A 21886-nucleotide genomic window follows, 5' to 3' on the forward strand; every position below is an offset into this window, starting at 1 on the left:
TACTAGTTATACACAAGCAAAATGAGGGGGGGGGGCAGTTATCACTTTTAATCCCTAAGTGTATTAATATTTCTAAAAGAACAATTTCTAACAGGAGTACTAAAAGATTTTTTCTCCTTCTGCAGGTTGTACTTTGAGATATAATCCTAAAAATTGTATTAGAATTAGGGGTACTTTTAAACTCTTTTAAACACAAAAATGTAATTCTCGCCTAGATATGGCCACACTTGTCCCAACCATAGTATTAGACTGATAGCCAGGAGAGTTGTTAACTCATTGCATCTCTTTTTCTTAAATTCTCTAAATGTTTAATAAAAACTCAGAACAGTATGTGCTATATTATTGGGAATTCATGTTTCCTAGCAGCTCTGTATCTTACTGCTTTTAAGTTGGGTGTCAATTTTTTCCTATAATTAGAAATTGATTTAAATTGTAGAATTTCAACGAATGTTTACAAATTGTTAACGTTATTTCACTGTAGAATGAACGTTTCTACATCCATTAAATAATAAAACGTATTTCTGATTACTTACTCTGCGATACCTTTAATATTCATCTTTAATTCGGCAGTTGTATGAAGATCAGACACATGATGAAGGACGTTACTTTTATGGAAGTAGAAAATGCATGTATGCTCTCCATTCGCGTCAGGCCAATACGATCTACGGGTGGTGTGAAGATACGACTTTTCACTTCTCTGACCTCCATATTGAGAGGAGGTGATGTGTTCAGCATCACGTTCCAGCCGCCTATAACTCAATTTTACCCCAGGTGCCCATTTAAAAGAGCTGAGTAAACCCTGAGACATGTTTGAACAAGGGTAAAACGTAAGCATAAATCCCGCCACATCAAAGATCAAAATTAGGCTGTCCTGTTGGTAGTTAGACGCTTTACCGACTAAACAAACCGTAGAATCTCTAATTTTTTAAAGAAAGTAGGGGAAAGGTGGGTAAAATGGTCCCTTCAGGTTAAATGATCCCTCCCCTACAGCGGAAGCTGGTGGCGCTGCCTGTAGTATCACGTGGTTGCTACGTCACACAAAAGAAGCTGTTCTTGTCCATAAGTTATCTTTTAATGAGAAACGTTTTATTTGTCTTCCAGACGAAAAAAAATAACTTTTTCATAACATTGTTTATGAAGTAAATGCTAGTTTTTGCTGTAATCGTACTAACGCATGAATTAGAACGTAAATGAGTTGGAAAATCAGTGTTTAATGCTATACATGTAGCAATGCAGGTGGAAGTCTTCTCCATGTTTTGTTATACAAGAACGTATTTAATGGAAGTCATATGAAAAGGGAAAACGATCCCGGGAATAACATTTTATCTTAGGATTATTCCATTTGCTTAGGGATAATTTTTGCCGTTTCTGTTTACGCATGTATTTTGACTCGAGGTAATCCAGATGAGCACAATAATGAAATCCTTGGGTATCCTTGAAATCCTTCTGGGGTGTTCAAGAAACGTTTTCTATATTGAGCAATATATTAGCCTACTTCAACAAACTATAAATACTAACAGTATTACTACATTCTGTACTCCATTTTTAAAAAGAAAAAGATAATCATTTTGTAAGTTCACAAGATTTTTCTCTTATTTTTAATGAAGGTATCATTTTACCTATTCCCTAAGGCAAAATTATCCTTTCGCAATAGGTTCAAATTTGTGTCAAAATAATATCGAATATGTTTATTGACAATGTTCAAAATTACACGTTAGAAACCTGAGATAAGACTTTATAATATCGACAAAATTACCACAATATTGATCATCAGAACTAAGATCTGGAGGCCAATAAGTCTTAAGGGGATCAGTTTATCCAACCCTCCCCTACTTCTTACAGATTTGCAGAAAGTGAACATTTTAACGGATTATGAGGGTGAGTTGAACATTGTATGGTGCGTAATCAACCTACTCTGATTAAAGTGCTCATTCTGACACAACTTTTAACGATAATTATTAATGCATATTTAGCCCAGTGTTTCAAGTAATTTATTTTAGTACAGGAAAAGAGGAAAATCTAGGCTGTTAATTTAAGATGTAATCAGGGAGAAAACATACATTTACAGAATATTGAAAAAGAAAATCAAATTCAAACATCAGGATATTGTGTCTACTATGATTGATTTTAGTATTTATATTCTTATTTTTCATTTTGTTTACCATTAATTTGTTTTATAAAATATCAACTAAACTCGAAAAAGTAAAACGATAATAAACCACTTTGGCCACTTAAAATAAAACATAATGTCCATTCATGACAATAAGCATGATTTTCTGTGATCAACAGCAGTCAAAGAAATGTGTAATGGATCATAAATGAAAATCGTAAAATTTGCTTTACGATTCTAATAAATAGTTTTGTTGCAACCTAATGCGTTATCTGGTATGTAGTATTGAATGACACGAGGGAGGAAATAAACTAGAAATTGATTAGAGTTTAATGTCCTATATGAGACATCCCTAGTGTTAAGTCCAGGAAAGACTATGTGTTGAAGACGGAGCGTGAGAAGACTTTAGAAATAAGTTTACTTCAATAACGGATCACTGTTATCAAAACATACTATATTAAAGCCAGATGCTCAGTAAAGTTTGAAAGTGTTTTACTGTTTAATAATGCGTAAGATATTTCATTTTGTTCCGGTTGAGCATGACAGAGCAAAACTGCCTAATTCATGACAACGTAAGTTTAACAAGATCACGCCAACTAAGAAATGTTTTTGAGTTTTCTTTGAAGTGAATGCATCGTAATTTTCTCAAATACAGACAATTATAGATTAATTAATTTGTTAGAAGAAAATGTCAACAAATTACCCGAAAGTTATCAGCACACTCTCTCATGATTCACTGGTGGAGTTTGATTCGCGTTAGGAATCCGGTTATTGCCAGTGGCGCAATCAGGATTTTATTTCGGGAGGAGCCAAAACTACCTAGTACGGTGGTTTGCCAACGACGTATTGCATCATCTGATATGGACAAAATTGAAAGTTAGAATTCTCTCCACTACAAGAAATTTAGTTATCCGTATTATTAACATGCTAAAGAGCTTTAAAATAAAAATTCAAATTCACAAATTCCCTATCATTAACGACTACAACTTTTAAAACTTGCACTCTAATTGTTATTTTGTACATCTTTATTTTTTGCATGTGATTACGCGCTCTTTACTAACATTTATTGCTCTAAGAAATTAATTTAGGGTTTTCACTGTTGTTTCCTTTATACAGTGCTTGAACTTAATTCAATATTCATTTATACATTGATCTATTTTAGGTTTATTGATACTACTGAATAAAATGTACAAAAAATACACTTTATAATTTTATAACAACGGACTTTTGCATGTAGCCGTGAACTAATCTAAATTTTCAAACCTTGTGATACAGGTGCAGGTACTTTCCAAGATCAAACACTTTAATAGCTATGAAAATACCGTTAAATACTACAATATTATGAACAATATATAGGCTATCAATTTCAATTATTGTTCATGTATATAACTTCACAAAATTATATAAGAAAGGTAAAAAAAAAAAATGTCTTATCATTTGGCACATATACCTCGACAGATTAACAAATTCATACATAGCACATTCTTGTTAAGCAAAGAAATACGCCTTATTAAATGACCCCCAAAGCTATTCAGTACAATATTCTACAATTAATTCATAATTTGAGAAGTTTTCCATATTTGCAGTTTGATATCAAATCTCGTTGGCTTCTTTGGAAGTCCAGTTATTCGAAAAGGACGTGATGTCTCATGCTTCAATGCACATTAAGACTTAATAGCACTCTTCACGAACGGTGCGTGTGTGTGAGAGATAGAGAGTTTGCATATTTTTAAAGATACTGGACAAATGACAAGCAATAATGATATTTTTTAAAAAGGAAATTTCACCAAAATTTGTTTGCAGTGCTGCTGTATAGAATAGGCCAGATTAGTTTCGGGAGAGCCCTGGGCCCCTCGAGATCATAGCTGGTTGCACCACTGGTTATTGCTAACATATATGATATAAATCTAGTACGTTAAACCAAACAAAATAAACAAAACAAAACAATATTAACAGGAAAAGATTATTGGAGTTGAGCAAAAATTGAATATTTTCTAAAAATTAAGACCAATATTCTTAATTTTTTTCTCAACGAATGAACCTTGTTATAACAGCCAACCTTGTTAAAACATTCTCCGAATACAAAAAATCACTCCCTCTTTAATTCACAAGGAACTGCATTCAGATTGATTTATTCGTTACGAAACACACTGAATCTTGAAGTTGGGCGAAAATATACACATTTCTGGATTAGTTGGATGTCTGTTTTTAGGTCGAAATTACACATGACGTGGATCTTTAGCTTAACCTCATGAAATTCAAACCAGAGGAACTCCCACAGGCAATCAAACCCGCGTCTCTTGCGCCAAAGGACCGTGCTCTGACCATAGCTTCGAGATAATTTTATAGCTACGAGTGAGTTCTATGTGAATCAAATTTAAAACGTTAATTTGAATTTTATTTGTGTTAGAAAAAGACACTCTTCAATGAAATAAGAAAATCAAGTTATTAGTAAACATGTTTAAGACCAAATGTGTAAACTTTTAGACGAATTAGTTTTTTACGCTTTTCAAAATCTGAAACTAGTTGAAACAACTCTCATTTGGCAACACTAACCCCAAGTACACGCTAAAAGCCAAGAAGCCGACCAATCGTAACGCCGGTATGAGATATTCGTCAGTGCACACAGCGCACATTCACGGTATTTCCGTATGACTATACGACCTTACTACGTTTCTGACGTTTAGGTATATATATATATATATTTATTCTTGAAAGTTCAATAAGTACTTAACGAATTAATAAGAGTATCTATTACGAACAACTTCGTCATAGCTATTATCTTCAAATTGTATACACGAGACCTTCTATACTAAGATTTCTCATTCATTTTCAACCTTTGAAATGTAGGAGTTGCGAAACAATGTGAAATTGTCTGGATGGAAAATCTAAATTAAGCAACGGTTAGTGTAAAAGATAATAATAATAATAATAATAATAATAATAATAATAATAATAATAATAATAATAATAATAATAATAATAATAATAATAATAATAATAGCATCGTCAGATTTTTTGATAGGGGTTAATTTCCAATTGCAATGTTTAAGGTTATTTAGTTTGCGATTTACCGGGAACATGAATGGGGTCCCCAGCCTAGAGAAAGTAATGAATAAAAATCATGTTTTCTTTGGAATGAATAAGAATCATTGCTCGGAGATGGGTATATATGGGTGTATAAATTATATCGTGTGGCTCTTTTTCCTCAAATACATTTCACCCTTTCTTCTAAATATCTAGACATACAATGGCCAGAGTAAATAATTTTATTTCTATGCAAGACATTTCTGAATTGAAAATCGTAACATTTGTGAAATAAATTCATAGCTTTCTATCTTGTGATCAAATATAAATCATAATATCACATTAGTCAGAGTCACAGGTGGAAATGTTTATTAGTAAAAATGTTCATAACTTGAACTGCTAACTTGTCAAAGGGGCTTAAAAATTAAATACAATAAAAAACATTTTAATAAATTATTAAAACAGATACACACGGGAACATAATGTGCAATGAAGGGCTAGCAAACAACAATTGGTAACATTAAAAAAGGATACATTGGAAAATCTACAGACTGAAGAAAAAATAAACAAACCTGGAGTATTCCAAAACTGACCCCAACTTGAACCTGAACCACCTCTGGCCAAGTTCCCTCTGAAGCAAATTCATGCTGACACCACTGTAGCAGAGATAATATTCAAGCAAAATAATTCTGAGATTGGATCAAACTAATAAGACATAACTTAGGTATGCTTGAAACCAAAACAAAATTGCGTAATCTTAAATTGTATTGAGAAATTAAAATTAAATAGAACAAAAAATATAGATGAAAATTGATAAAATTTACCCGTCCCAGCATCAAACGGATCATCATTTTCCATGCATGTTTTCTCCTGTTGTCGCGAGAAATAACTAATTTCTTTTAGTAACGATAGTGTTGCGGTCTTTTCTCAGATTATTATCTGCGAAGTTGCTTGTTTCAAGGTTCACCTATCTCGAAGCTGCATTCAAGAACAATTCACTTCTTCGAGTTAATATTTGTTTGTGTTATCTGCAAGTGTTCGGGAAAGTAAAATGTAAACTGTGAAAAGAGTTGCTTGAAGTTTGGTCTCCCTTTGCACATCTTTCCCAAGAATAAGTAAGCACCCATACAACAGTCACGTGATAAAATAAAACTTGTTCCTTTCTTTCACAACGGTTCATTACATTGTGACTTTTATTAAAAGCAGAGTTTGAAATATGATTTAATTAATTATCCATCATTACCCTGATGATAATCATTAACCATTTGTATGTTGAAAGAAGAAGAAAAAGCACAAAGTATTACTTTTTAATAACAGTGACTTATTGGTTAGTATTCTCGCCTTTGTCAGATTCTCATTTGATAGAAAGCAGAGATTTAAGTTCTTGAAACCTCACGTTACATGTTTAAGGTCATCTCGATTATATAACGTAATCTTACGAACTAATATTAAATTTACGCCCATTATTATGGTGCGCAATGTATACTTATTGTAAAATGCTTCTCGAAAATACTAATTTTTGTGAATAAAGGAAATGATGTTCAGATTTCGAATGGAAGTTCCGAAACGACCAGATGAATTTGTTTGTTTTGAAGATTTTTGTTTTGTTTTGGTTTTGTTTTGAAGATTTAATATTTCTGGTAATATTTAAGTTAAATTGGGAATAGCATTTGCAAATAATAAGGAATAATTTGTAAGGAGAAGGAATACCAACTTTATGAAGCAATAAAATCAGAATGCGAATAACATTCTCCATTTGCATAAGGAATGATAGTGATCTTATTTTAAATCTATTCCTTAAATTATCATGAAATAAAACTTTTAAAAAATAAGTAAAAACAGTACCAAATACATACAAAAGATATAATATCAATTCTCCAATTTGATCGTATAAAGGTTAGCATAGTTCTGATCAAATGGAACTTCAATCCCATGTAGTAATGGTAACTTATCGAATGAAGGCGATGTTACATTATTACACAAATGTAGTTAATATATTTATTAGTGCTTTGATCAGCTTAATTTTATTAATACATTACAAAATAGCTATCTATTGATTTAATTTTGTAACTTGAACTTATAAAATATTCTAATACAATTCTGAAGCTTAGAAGAAGGTGTTTTCGGAACGGAGAATAAGATGTAAGCAAAATTTTATACTAAAATAAAAATGATTTTGTATCTGTTACTTGGTTTATTGTACTGTTCTTCTTTCCTAACAGTTTGAACTTAGGAAACAAGTGAAAAACATATATGAAGATGTATAACTTTCAGGCACTTTATAAGATGGTTAGGCAACCAAAACGACACTTGTGATATGCTGGGTTGCATAATTTGTACTTTTTGGCAAATCAATGCAATATCAGTTTTAAAGGAAATCAAGACAGAATCCCTGGCTGAACTTGTCCTTTCCCCTTATTTAAGAAATTATAACTGGCGTTAACACTGTTAAGAATCTTTCAGTGTGTTTCCGTATTAATTTCTTACGAATTTAAAATATTTTTCACTGATTGTTTTACAGGTTAAGAAATAGTAATTGTGACTAATGAAGCAATCAATAGAACTGTGGTTACCACTTTTAACTATGTAGGACTTGTAGAATTGATCTTAAAATGTTGTGCATCGTAATTTGAAGTACGTTAATACGAAAGGCGCCCAGTAAATATTCTCATATTAACTTTCTAGATCTTATCAGATATGAATTGAAGATACCTGTACTATTTCCTGACGCAGTCTTCTACCACTACAACGTGTTTCACCACCATATGGCTACAAGGTCCCTTATTTCGGCATCGTGGAATTCTATTTTCCCGTCTCTCCACCATCATAAAACTATCTGAAGCACTTCGTTATCCATGATACGACTAATAATGCTTAAGACTCATAAATCGAATTTACTTAAGGTCTTTCTACGCTGTTCATGCAATTTGAATTTTCTTACAATTGACCAAAAACTGCAATCTTCAGCCTTTTGAACGTTATGATCCCCTTTTTGCTAGCTTCATACAACTCCTTTTTCTCCTAGGGAGAGCAGCTCATATGGTTCGGATTCCACTTTAAGCTGTAGGTTCATGTCTCATGTAGCCTCGCTGCCGAAAGGGAAGCTAAACTATAATCCAACTACCAACTACCCGTTCTTCCTTACAAATAATAACAACAATAATAAAATATATTAAAACCAATCTTAACGGTAACCCACCGACAAATTGTCCCGATCTCTGGAGGAAAGTGACCCATGAGCTGAGAATAACAATGACCATGAAAAACCTACTTACCGTTTCCAGACGAAGAAAATTCTACGAATTTCACATTTTCAGCGTCAGTACTTTTTATGCATTAATTTATCACACATAGTATTTATATTTGACACATATATCTATCGGAATTACAGTTCATCCTCCAAAGTGGAGGCACGTAGCTCGGTGATAGAGCGTGATCTTTTGGTGTTACAGGTCCCTTATTCGCACACAGATCATGAAAGTTGGTAGATGTCATCATATCCGTGAGTTTTCTCGGAGTTTTCCCGTCTTCTCCTAAAGTATCATTCCACGAATTCTTTTGCAATAAATATCTTTCATTTACCACATCCATCTTCATTAGCATAAATGACATAACTGTGGAACGTTATACTTCCTTTCACTTCAGATATTAATCGGAGAGTTTATTCTGTATTGAGAAAAACTACATCAATCAAATATCGGTATCTTTCCTTCCTCCAAATTCTAATAGTTGCCTTCTAACTTAAATATTTTAGTATCGTTTTTACTTTGATATGGTTCGCTATTTCGTTTTTTTTTTGGGGAGGGGGCGGGGTTCAGCATGATGTGGTATTTCCCCTCATCAATAATTCGGTATTAGTAATATTGCCATTTTGGTATTTTCTATACAGATACCGATTTTGTTGTTTTTGACAGCACACGGTATCATTTCCGGTTAGAGTTGCACTAATAGCAACTCGGAAGCGAGCATGATCATTCGCCTGCCTTAATCATTGTCACTCTTAGCCCAAAGGGCATAATCGTGGGACGTTAAACTGGAAGATTCCATTTCATTTAATTTCAAAAAACAGTCTCTTTGCTTGCGACTAGCGTGTACATGAAAATTCTCCATTACATAGAATCGACAAAGATAAGATAATCTTTAGTTACGAAACTGTAGACTTCGTTAACAGGGATAGTTGAATTTCATCAAATGTTTTCATCAATTGAAATTTATAAATCAAATCAAATTGGCCGCGCCCGTAACAGATGTCTCATCAACCTTTGACTTTGCCGTTAAATTTACTTATTTAAGATTTTTAAATTTACTTCGACTATCTGATAACAACGATCACAAAACAAACATTACGATTCACTTGAAACAAATTGAGTAGACATATAAAGATATATATATATATATATATATATATATATATATATATATATATATATAGAGAGAGAGAGAGAGAGAGAGAGAGAGAGAAAGACAAAGAGGGGGAAAAGAATGAGATCAATTTTGCATAAGCATAATATCGACATCAATGCAAATATTTTCTCGTAGTCTCTGTGTTAACTAACTTATCTCGAATGTTTGCGCAAACAGCAAGCTGAACAGTGCAGTAAAATATTAAAATAGGCATGATTTTGTAAGGTAACATAAGCAGCATACCTTGCGGAAATTTTTACACCAAGGTCAACATACGGAAATCCAAGTTAATGTCTAGCTTATTCTTCTTATACAGTCTACTTTTCCAATAACAGAGAGCTAAAGAAATGCAAACGCAAGGGCGTATCCAGAAGATATCGGGAGGGTTGGACTATCTAAAAAAAAGTAAAACATTCATTAGAAGTAAATGAAATTGTACTATTACATTCAATATAAGTTTGAGAATTTTGGCTTGGTTATACAGCCCCTTTCCCCCAAGAGTCACCTTCTGAAATAGATATAGGAAAACTAAAAGCTTTTGTGTATTCTGTTCAGATCAAACATTAATTTTAACAAAATATATAGTTTACGAGATGAATACCTAAAGAGTGTTAATAAGTCTATTGATAAGTTATCCTGCGTAAAAATCAAAATATAAAATGAAATCGTTTAATATAACAAACATTTAATTTTATGAGCTTTGTGTTATGTGAGTAAAACAATAATGTTTGCAGAAACACTCACCTAATAGCAAGCTACATATTGGTGTGATATTAAACTATAAAGAAACACGAGGTACAAATGGCAATATAATGTAATCGATAACTGTGAATAGAATCAATTAAGAGATACGATAAACAATTAGAAATTCATTTTAGACAGTCTAAAGTACCATTCGGTCTCATGTGATTAGGATCCCACTTTAAGCTGTAGGTCCAAGTCTCATATGGATTCCCTGCTGAAAGGGACGTTAAAATCAATCAATAAAATCAAATATCAATCTCTAATGTAATGAATAGGTTTAGATTTTCAGGTAGGGCCTAAGCAACTTTTTGCTTTTAGGGCAAGAATGGGTTCTCATGAAGTACCTATTAGCTTATACCAAATGTTGCCTCCAGATGAGAATATAGATGATTTTCTAATACCTTTTTCCTGCTTTTCTGCCTCCTTATCTTCTTTTATTCCTTTCCTCCCATTTTCGACCTTTTTCCCATTAACATCGCGTTCGTGGGTTTTCTCTGGGTACTCCAGTTTCCATCCACATTATCATTCCACCAATTCTTCCATCATAATTCACTCGCCTAAATCACCCGTCTCCCTTAGCCTAAAGGACATAATCATGGATCTTTAAACTGAAAATTTTAATTTTTTTCCTTTTCCCTTAATCTACCCGTCATCCACTTTTCTCTCCTTTTCACTGCTACATTCTAAAGTCTTCAAGAAGAAAAATTCGACAATTCTGTTATGAATTGTCTTTAAACAACTTGTTTTCTGAAGACGAAACTTATAAGTATGTAATACTGATTTGTGTGTCCACTCAATAAGGCAAATTATCCTGTCTTCAAGTACGTAATTTCTCGAAAAAAATATACGAATGTCAGTACCGATGAGAGTACTTTAAGAAAACACTGTATTAAGCCATGAAACCGTACAAAGAATTATACGGCCACTTCGATATGGGAGTCACACTAGATGAAACTACAGACACAATTGCACAGGTATGTCTTGAGCGTTTTGATGTTCCCCTCACAGGTGAGGAAATGAAGTCCATGTGGTGCAAGATGTATGAATAGGATGGAGAACCCTAAGGCCAGTACAATGCAAAGTAAAGTGCGTAAAAGTATCTTGATGGATATGGACCAAGTACCAACTGAAACCTATGTTTCTATATTTAAATAATTTAACATGTTCGACATATTTAAGTCATAGAGTTTGAGATCCCATTAGTAACGAATATGATATCACGAATCACTTTATCTCTATCCCGAAAGAAATTTCTTCTGAATGACTCAAATTTCATCGTTACCCGCAATGAAACCGCAGTAGTGATCCTTTCAAATTTCTTGTTCATTACTCGCTGAGGATCATCGATTGAATGTGTTATCTTCCTGTTTGAGAGTTTTGATAAGATCAAGCAGTTTGTGCTTTATCTTATGGTTTTGCGGAAGAAAAAGAAGTACTTGAGATAATTAATCAGAGAAATTCGCACGTTGTCGAATTTACAGACAATTTCTCCCGCAGGGGGATTTCAGTATGCAGGGGGTTAAAGTAGTACAGTGAATCTACTGTTAACCCTTGTTGATCACAATTTAAAATTGCCCCAGGCCAGCTGCTTTTTAGCACCTACAAAGACGTTTTATCTCTAAATAGAAACATACGTTTAACATTTAACATCTAAAGTGCTCAATGTTGTTAAGTACAACAGCTTTATTCTTCTTTCCTTTTTTAGGCTAATCTACTCTCTCTCTCTCTCTCTCTCTCTCTCTATATATATATATATATATATATATATATATATATATATATATATATATGTGTGTGTGTGTGTGTGTGTGTGTGTGTGTGTGTAAAAAGAGAGAGGGGGAGCTATGTTAGAGAAACGTACATAGTTCACAGTTTCTTTTTATTAACTTGTTTTCTATTAAAAAAAAGAGTAATCGTCAAAGTTGTTGAGGGAAATAGCACCTCCCCCTTTTCACCATTTTTAAAGCAATATTTCCCTTCACTTTTTCTATGAAAACTACCTCCAAAAATCCAAATACTCTAATCAAATTACTAATAGTATACAGTCACCTACGTACAGATACTTATCAAAATAATGGATAGATCTCACGAAAATAAAAGTTGCATCATTTCATTTCAACTTCTACTTTATCTGATTGAAAAAGCTCGTTCCAACCTCAATTGTTTTCATAGCACTGTGTCTAAACCACATGTTGGATCTCAAAATGTCTGATGCTAATAATCGTGTCCGGGAAACTGGTGATTTCAAAGCTTTTATGAACAAATTGTCTAATAAAGCAGTTTGTCTCCTAAGTAATGTGGACCATTAGAAGAATCAGGTCTAATTATGCAGTTTCTGAAAGAACAAATTATTGGCTATTCTGGTAGGATTGCAACTACTTCAGGATCATCAGCGCGATCCACTCATTGCAAGATAGGAAAATAAGCATCATTTCGTGGTTTAAGAGAAAGATTTGCGATTCCAAAATTGTTAGGTCCAGGAATAATATCAGTATATGACGTCTTGCAAGAATTGACTATGATGTCAGATTTATTCACGGTTACAGCGCATAAGATGATAAAAGCCTAGTCAACCAATAAAAAGAACCATGCCTAATAAAAAGAACTATAACCAAGAAACCTCTGACTCAATAATATCGAGAGGTAATGAATTCCGAAGCTCTTACATCAGTAATAAAGAATGGTTTCTCAGCTATTCTTAGTTTGCATCTTGGAATGTCTAGTACTCGAGAATCATTTGTTACGTATTAATAAATTTTATTTCAGAAAAATATCAACTTAGTTTTGAAGCATGGGTGGTCATCGTTGTTTATGACTTAATGTATCTGGCAGTACAGGTGCATTTCTGACATCATCAGATTTTTTTTTCTAGTTTAGTAAGAATAATGATTTTCAGTTTTGTGAACTTCATAAATAAATATCATGTAGGTGTTTGGAACTTTGGAATGGTAAAGCTAAGGATTATGCGGTGGCTGTTCCGTATACGAACACTAGTCAAACAGTGGAACATTGAAAGGAACTTCAGATCGTATTGATCAGGGTGGATACTGCGCTCTTAAAACACTTCTTCAAGTTTGTGATTTTTATTGCCATCAGCAATATTTATTAAGCTACTCATTCTGCGAATGAGAGTCAATCCGATGTCTCCTTTTTGATGTTGCATTTTTAATATCTGCAATGCATTTACCCAATATCAACTAACTTGAACCTTATACAGCTACAAATATAACCAAAGTACTTGATGTGCAACAGAAACTGATCAAGTAAAGATACACACACTTGGTTTAAATAAGACATGCACAAAATCATTCGACATTTCGTTGTGGAAAAATCAGAACAAAGCAAAGCATTTTACTTCCTAACATCACTAATATCACACCATAAGTTCCTATAAGTTCAACACTAATATCGGTCGTTTTCAATTATTTTTGCATGTCACCTCCTTATCACTTACATCTCTAGGAGTGCTAGGGGTGCCTTATCCTCACTGATGGCTGATGCACTTAAACGGCATCGGGGTTGTCACTGTTCATCTCAACGATCCATACGATCCATTCATCTCAGCGATCTCGTGGTCCATACGATCAGATAACTTTATGAATACACACCATCAGGTAGAGCACTTTTTGTTTCAAACCAACTTGTATATATGTAATGAAGGGTGTTAGATATAATAAAAAATCCAACTAAAGAAGTTTTACAGTATATCAACGGTAACACTTGTGATACGCTGAGGATTTGTGGTCTAGATATCTATTTTGATTCGACGAAACTCTGCCGCCAGTGGCACACCAGCACTAACCCTTAGACATGTCGCTAAATGGACGATCGATATTCACCGGCAGGTGGGCCACTAGATGTTGGCGACGTTTACAGCATGGGGTAGGTCCCATACTTTTGGAGCTAAGGACCTTTAAAGTTTATTTTTTCATGTTTTCGGCAGCCTATAACTTCAAAAGGAAGCATTTGTGCACCCAGGTTTGTCTATACTTTTTGTTTATCTTGGTGTCAGGAATCATCTCTCAAACGTTGTCGGTATTGTTTTGAAACACCCTATACAAGAAAAATCTAAAAATCTTTGCGCCTCCTTTTTTTTTTTTTTTTTTTTTTTTTTTGAGCATGTAATACATTTTAATATAAAATCGAGATATAAGTCGAGGGCGAAGTTTCCTGGATCTGATTGTCACTAGTGACGAAACATGGATATGCATTACACTTTCGAGTCAAAACAACAGAGTTTGGCGTGGAAACATCTCGGCCCTCCAGTAACGAAGAAATTCCGAACAACACCATCGACTGGTAGACGACAGTCAGGGACCACTTCTACTGGATTTCCCCGTGAAAAGAACTAGAACCAAACTATTAACATAGAATGCTACTGTAACACACTCTTCCATCTGCAAGCAGTTATTAGGATAAAAAACATCAGGGTATTCGAGATGTTGAAGATGTGATTTTTTTATGATAACGTCAAACAGCACGTGACAAATAAAACAATGGGTAGGAGATTAAGAAGAATACCTCTTTCAGATCCTGCCCCAGTGATTACCATCTTTTTGGTCCATTGAAGCAGTTCTTGCAGGATAAAACTTCACGAACGAACACCGAAGCGCAGAACGTTGTTCGTTCCCATTGGTTCCATGATCAGCCGGTCTTCCTCTACGCAGCAGACATCGAGGAACATTGTGGTACGGTGGTGTAGTGAATTGTGCCTCAACAGATGTGATGGTTGTGTGAGAAAATAGATAGATGTGCTTAGAATATTATATATACCTTGTTCCTCGTTTATAGTTTGTAATCTGGCAATAAATCAGTAAGCTCAAAGTTATTTCGATTTTCCTTGCATATAGATTAATAAAATATCAAGTAAGTGTGTCGCGAAGCCGTAGAGTTTCAGTAAAGTGTATTATGAACCACTGCTTTAGAACACACTTCACCGTAATCAGCAGGGACGTAGCTATGGGGGGCATGGGGGGGCACCGGTCTCCTAAATCTTGGCTTGGCCCCTTCAAACATTTATCTAAAATTACATGTTACAGATTACTTTTATCCGACAATAAATAAAAAAATAACACCCACACTAAACTTAAATTACTCATACTTCTAACAAGGTACATTCGTGAAGTGTCACCTCGAATTCGTGTAAAATCGATTCAAATGCAATGCAAAGTTCTCCACGATCCAATGTGTATTGTACTAATTTTAGCGGCCCATACCGTTAATTTGCATATTTAGGAGTCTCCATATATCCGGAATTCAATCATATACTACTATAACACTCGGACACAAAATTGTTTTTAGTTTCTTTAGATGTAACTGGAAATGAATGTGAGCATATGCGAAATCAAATTAGATCAAGTACTACTTCTCTGACACATGTTACGTACTCCGGCCGCCATCTTGAATCCGCCATATTAGATTCAACTTTCGATTTTTCAAATGGGAATAGGTCCAAGTGATACATCAAATTGATGTCCAATTTTCTCGGAAATTTACTGATGTAGTGAATTTTACCGTAGCTTGTACCGTTTGGAAGGTACTACATATTAAATTCCTCCACTCACTTCGTGAATAGACATTACAGAGTAATATCAGTTACGCTTACGTTTTTGATGTTGAAAAATCAAAAGAATTTCTAACTGAAAAAAACTCTTTACAACATTTTTGACATAATCTTATTACATTTCTGTGAGTGATTGATATTACTTCGATGTTATTCTATGTCAAGGAAGTATTGTATTGCGGTGAAAATTCTTAATGTAGATCTAGATAGTACCAGATTTGGGTGAAAACCTACCATTTCCGCTTTGACGTCTGGGTGTCTGTATGTACGTTCAAAGAATATTTCGTCAATGATAAATCACTTAAAAGATTACACATACACACGGGGCTCTGTACAACTTTCCATTGTGGTTCAATATTCGTGAAGTGCCTGACATTTAACATGCAATACCTTGCAAACGGTACAAGCTACGGTAAAATTCATCACATCAGTGAATTTCCAAGAAAATTATACATGAATTTGATGAATCACTTGCACGTATTCCCATTTGAAAAACCGAAAGTTGAATCTAATATGTTGGCCGGGGTGGGTAACATATGTCAAAAAAAGGAGTACTTGATCCAATTTGTTTTGCATATGCCCACATTCATGTCCAGTTAATCTAAAGAAACTAAAAGCAATTTTGTGTCCGAGCGTTATTGTAGTGTATGATTGAATTCTGGATATGTGAAGGCCCATAAATATGGAAATTACCAGTATGGCGGGTAAAATTAGTACAATTCACATTGGGTCGGGGAGAACTTTGCATTTGAATCAATTTTACACGAATCCCGGGGGGACACTTGGGGAGTATACACTCATGTCCAAAATGATTGTCGCATATCTATAACTGTCTTCTTGTAAGAGTATAATTTGATAATGATTTTGCAGGGTAGTTGTAGTACTGATACTATGTGTATAATCGAGAATTGTATATTTGTGGTAAATTTCATAGGAAAACAATTATAAACACGAAAATTAGAATGAGTAAATCAAAATGTTGCTAAATGGACAAGAAAGTTTTATTTTAGTTTTATTGTTCTTATTTACTGCTCTTTTAACATGAAATTTGCCACATACATGTCTTTGCTGATTATACTCATAGCAACATTAAGAAACACCGGGCGAATTCGTTATCAAATTATATTCCTACAACAATATATTTATAGACACGCGACAATAATTTTGGACATGGGTGTACCTTGTAAGAAAAAGTTATTTTTTAAATCCATTTATAGGCTATTCCTTAAACGTTAAATGAACAGCAATAAGAATATAAGATCAATAACTTTGTTGGCCGGGCGTCACCTTCGTTAATATTGCGAGAGTCTTCCAGCCCTTAGAGTGATTCCAACTTTATTGTCGCCTTGAGGTACTAAGGGCTAAAAAATCTATGGGAATGCACGTTTTGTAACTGACTAAGACACAACTGAAAGGTCGATTCGACTCAGAGGCTAGGAGGATGCTTCCTCATTACTGGGTTTTGCAATATAGTACTTTATGTTTTGTTTTACGAGAAGTATTGAATGTAGATTTACTTCCTTATTTTTATTATGTTCAACAACGATTCTGGCAAAACAGAGAATAAAATATGTCAAATATTTATACCTTTATCTGTGCTGGCAACACTGCGGCTGAGAGGGAAAGAGTCCTCAAATTATCGGGAGTACACTATATATCCCCCATATCCCCATACTGTATATATATGGGGGTTATTCCATTTGCAAATATGGCCCCCTCAAACTCAGAGCTCTGTCTACGTTCCTGGTAATCCATCATAAAACGTACGAACAGAACAGTAAAAAAAGTGAAATGGCCATAAGATGACCTAACTTGTCAAGAGAATACACCATTTAAGATATTATGTCAGAAACACATTGTCTTACAGATCCTACTAGATTATGCCAGAGCAACCTTTAATATTATGAATAAAATAATGTGTCCTTCTGCCATCAGATTTTCGTGTAGAAAAGAGTGACCTATACAAACAAATTTGAAACACGGATGGGCCCTTTCCAACTCCAATCTCATATGAATCTTTTTCTCTGCTTTCGGCTTGTGAGGTTATCCGGGAGTAATGGTGGAAACGTATCCACATTTTTGCTCTTTTTCTAAGAACGCCTGGCCTGTACGCAACCAACATAACTTTTTGGAGTTGCAGGCGTACATAGGGAAAAAGGATAAACACATAAGTAACGGAATGATTATGGAAACATCCTTCTTCCTGTCAGTCTCTGAATTAAGGCTGGGCAACGCAATGGGTGCTTATGCTCACTCGTTTCATCCAGATTCTTTATTAAGACAAGGTAACGACGAGTGCTTACGGTAGTATTAAATAGTTTATTAATAATACTGTGTGAGGCATTCGTTATTCGAAAATAGTTTTGTATTCGAAATAATATTTTAATTTATGTGTTATTTTAATTAAAAGAGTTTATTTGAAGAATAATCACCCGGCCGTACTAGACATGACCAATATAAATACTTAACCCATGAATCATGGAGTCCCGTAAAGAATTGAATTGTTGGTGGTTAAATGGTTGTGTTATTCGACGTTTATTGTGATACTTAACGTCAAAATTGTCAAAATCTGTTATCAGATTTTATTACGTACTGAAAAGTGTTGTTGCATACACGTGAATAGTTAAAGATAACGAAATGCCAAAAGAGTTGATGCAGTTATCCATCTTTTTTAAAGACACACGTGACCTAAGCGTATTCCAGAGCACATTCTCATTTACTCATGAAAATTAATGTGATCTAGCAAGAAATCGGTTGACAGAAGATTCAGATATAAACATCATATATAACAAGACATGAGATCTTAAAGCAAGCTGCAGAATTCCATGCTGTGAGCTATTTTAATTTACAGATGATAATGATATTGAAACGAATATCCAAGAGAGATGTGAAAATTCCATTTGCATTGATAGGCATAAAATCTCGTTATAAGGAATTTGAACTGAAGAGGATTCAAGGGGGGCTAAACAGAGAAGTATGTATATATTGCGATTTTTTTTTAATGTAAATCTTGACAATGAACCTCTTTCGATACTTAGATGCGACTAAATGACCGTTTAAAGCAATTGTTATTTCTATCATATGGGTAGCAACTGAAAAACAAGTAGAGAAGTCCTGGGAAATATGCATACGATATAGTTTACAACATAGTTTGTAGGTTTCATTGGTGCCACGTTAAGACTTGCGCAATGGAAGAGGTTTTACAGCTATATTCTGACATAACTTTCTGATATTGTAAAAAATATCAGTAGAAACAACAATGAAAAAGTTATAGCAATACATGCAGATCACTTAAACAATATCATCTTAAAAGCAAATGAATTTCACAACAGTTATTTCTGCGTATCGATTACATATTAAACAACTTTATACTGTATAACTTATGATGTTACATAGCAAATAATCATTATCTATACATTCTTGAATTTGTACGAACTTTATGAAGGGAAAAAGAAGGGCAAGGAACTTGCAGGAAAATACTTCTCTGTCTGTGATCTAGCAGTGGATCAAATTTCAACTTGAGGCTAATTATTCTAGACCATTTTTTTACAATCCTTTTCTTAAGGCGACACCATATTAAGTATACATATTTTCCCACGACACTAATTTGCCAATATTAATTATAATGACGCATACATTATGTTGGAGCAAAAGTGGATAATTTGAAAGAAGTGCTCATTCCTATACGAGATCTGCAGCTAACACCATTTTCACAGATACAAAACTTTGCGTTTACACATTCACAATAGTGTTCAGAAGTTGTATTTTTATGTATTAGTTCAATTACTCGCATTGGCTTGGCAAGTGTTACAATCTCGCAGTCTTTCTGCTCGCTGAGATGTTAAGACTCGAAGAGTTCAAACAGAAACTAACTGATGGCACCAGTGTACATTATCAAAATACAGACATTTGTAGTACCATCATTGAATGTTACACAAAATTGTAGAAATCAATGTCCCGGTCATGCACGTTTAACGAAAAGAAGAAAATTTAATATTATTTGAACACAAGTTTGAATTTATAACAAAAGATCTCGCTTCACCCTTGGTATTACCAAGTAACACCCCAGGGTGTCGCGACACCCGAGTTGGAAAGCTCTACTAGACATTTTAACATTTATTGCTCTATAACATGTTCGATTTTATGAAATTGAAATTAGAAATGGAAATATTGATAGCAGGAACACCGGCACTATTTTTTCCAAGCAGACAAAAGAACGATTAAAACAGGGAGCAAAAGACTAATACACAAGCACAGTCGGGAGTACACACACTTTGATGTACGCGTACACATAATACATCATGTCCTGTACTTATTAACTACAGCTACTAAACCATATGTAGCACTATAGTATTTACTATAAATATATTAAGTATTATAGTATGTGAGAGCAAATTGGTATGTTTTGACATGTACGAGGTGCACACCAAAAGTAAGTGTCGTTTCGTTCTGATTTCCAAGAACAATGAAATACAAGGAAATAACCTGTGTTTATTTCTCAACAAACTCTCTCTTTTTATCGATACATACTTCAAGATGGATTCAGCATATGGATTCATTCAGCATTCAGTTTTTTGATATGAATTGAGCATCTAAGGAGCAGGTTCTATCTTTGATTTTATTAATCTATTGCAACCAGTAGTTTTAGATGTACTACTTTGAGTATTGAATTCCCATTGTTTGGAAGTCTACTGTAGTTTCACATTATGAAAGGAAATTCACTTATTATTATTATTATTATTATTAGCAGTAGTATTAGTAGTAGTAGGAGTAGTATATTTATAGCAAGGTAATTTTTGAATAGTTATTCTAAGAACAATAAGCTATATTTAAAAACGACAGAAAAAAAGCCAAATTTTTCGCTGATAATCTTAAGTGATTGTTGGACCTCTACATACAACTACTGCATATAAATAGGGGGTACTCATGAAAAAGTCGCTATTCAATGCCGATTGTTGCTTTCTTTTCTTTCTTAATTCTAGTTTTTATTCAACTCTAATATGCTTCTTTTCCTTTGTTTTCCTTACGTTCGTTACTCCACTCGATAATACCAGAATGAAAAAGAATTATTAAATTATGTTCTTCGCAATAGATAGTTAGAACGATTATCTCACCCTCGTTCGTTAATAAAGTCAATAGAGTCAACATCTTTGGAGTAACAGTGACTTAGTTCGTCCGTTACTCCACACAATAATTCTGGAACAAAAATAAATTTTTAAATTATGTTGTTTGCTTTAGATAGCCAAAGGAATTATCTCGGTCGAGCTTGTTAACGCAACTAATCTATTAACATTTTCACGGGTAAAGGTGACCTTGACATTGGCTATGCATGTCTCATTTTCTACTATTGAAGCAAGGAGGTTTAATTGTAGAATGCTAGGAGTTACACATCTTGCTGTTAGACGGCAGCAAACATTTTCCAGCGGTTGACATCTACAAGATGAAATTGAAACTTCGATTGATCCACTTTATCGTCTTTAGCAGAATGTATTTTTAATGTTACTCGCGTAATTTTGGTTTAAGGCATCCTTAAAGAGACAGTAATGTAGAAAGAGAGACAAGTACCATATATCAGGCTGTAAATTTTCTTTAATTAGATAATACAGTAGAGATATTTCTTGATATAGACTTAATTGATTATCCAAATTCTTCCCCCAAGTCTTCTTTCTGATTTGGAATTCCAGTTTAACTTTTGTTCTAATTTTTGTCGTAAAATTAGTAAAAAAGGGCAGGGAATTATGCGAGTATATATATATATAGTAAAATTGCTATACATCCCTGCATTATGGACTGCCAATATATGAGGAAAAATGTATTTGAAACTTTCAGCTGTACACATGAAGAGTGTGAAAGCACTCAAAAAAAAAAAAAAAAAAAAAGAAAAGAAAACAAAACAAAACATATTTAAAGAGACAAGATTGCACCAAAACTCCGGGACTATAGGCGAATTCTTTTATGAGTGAAAATGTGGAACAATAAGATATTTTACATAGAAAATTTTCTATATATTTTTTTAAATCACACCACCGTTTGGTCCG

Source organism: Thermobia domestica, chromosome 6 (assembly GCF_964235325.1).
Source record: "Thermobia domestica chromosome 6, izTheDome1.hap1.1, whole genome shotgun sequence".
NCBI classification, from domain to species: domain Eukaryota; kingdom Metazoa; phylum Arthropoda; class Insecta; order Zygentoma; family Lepismatidae; genus Thermobia; species Thermobia domestica.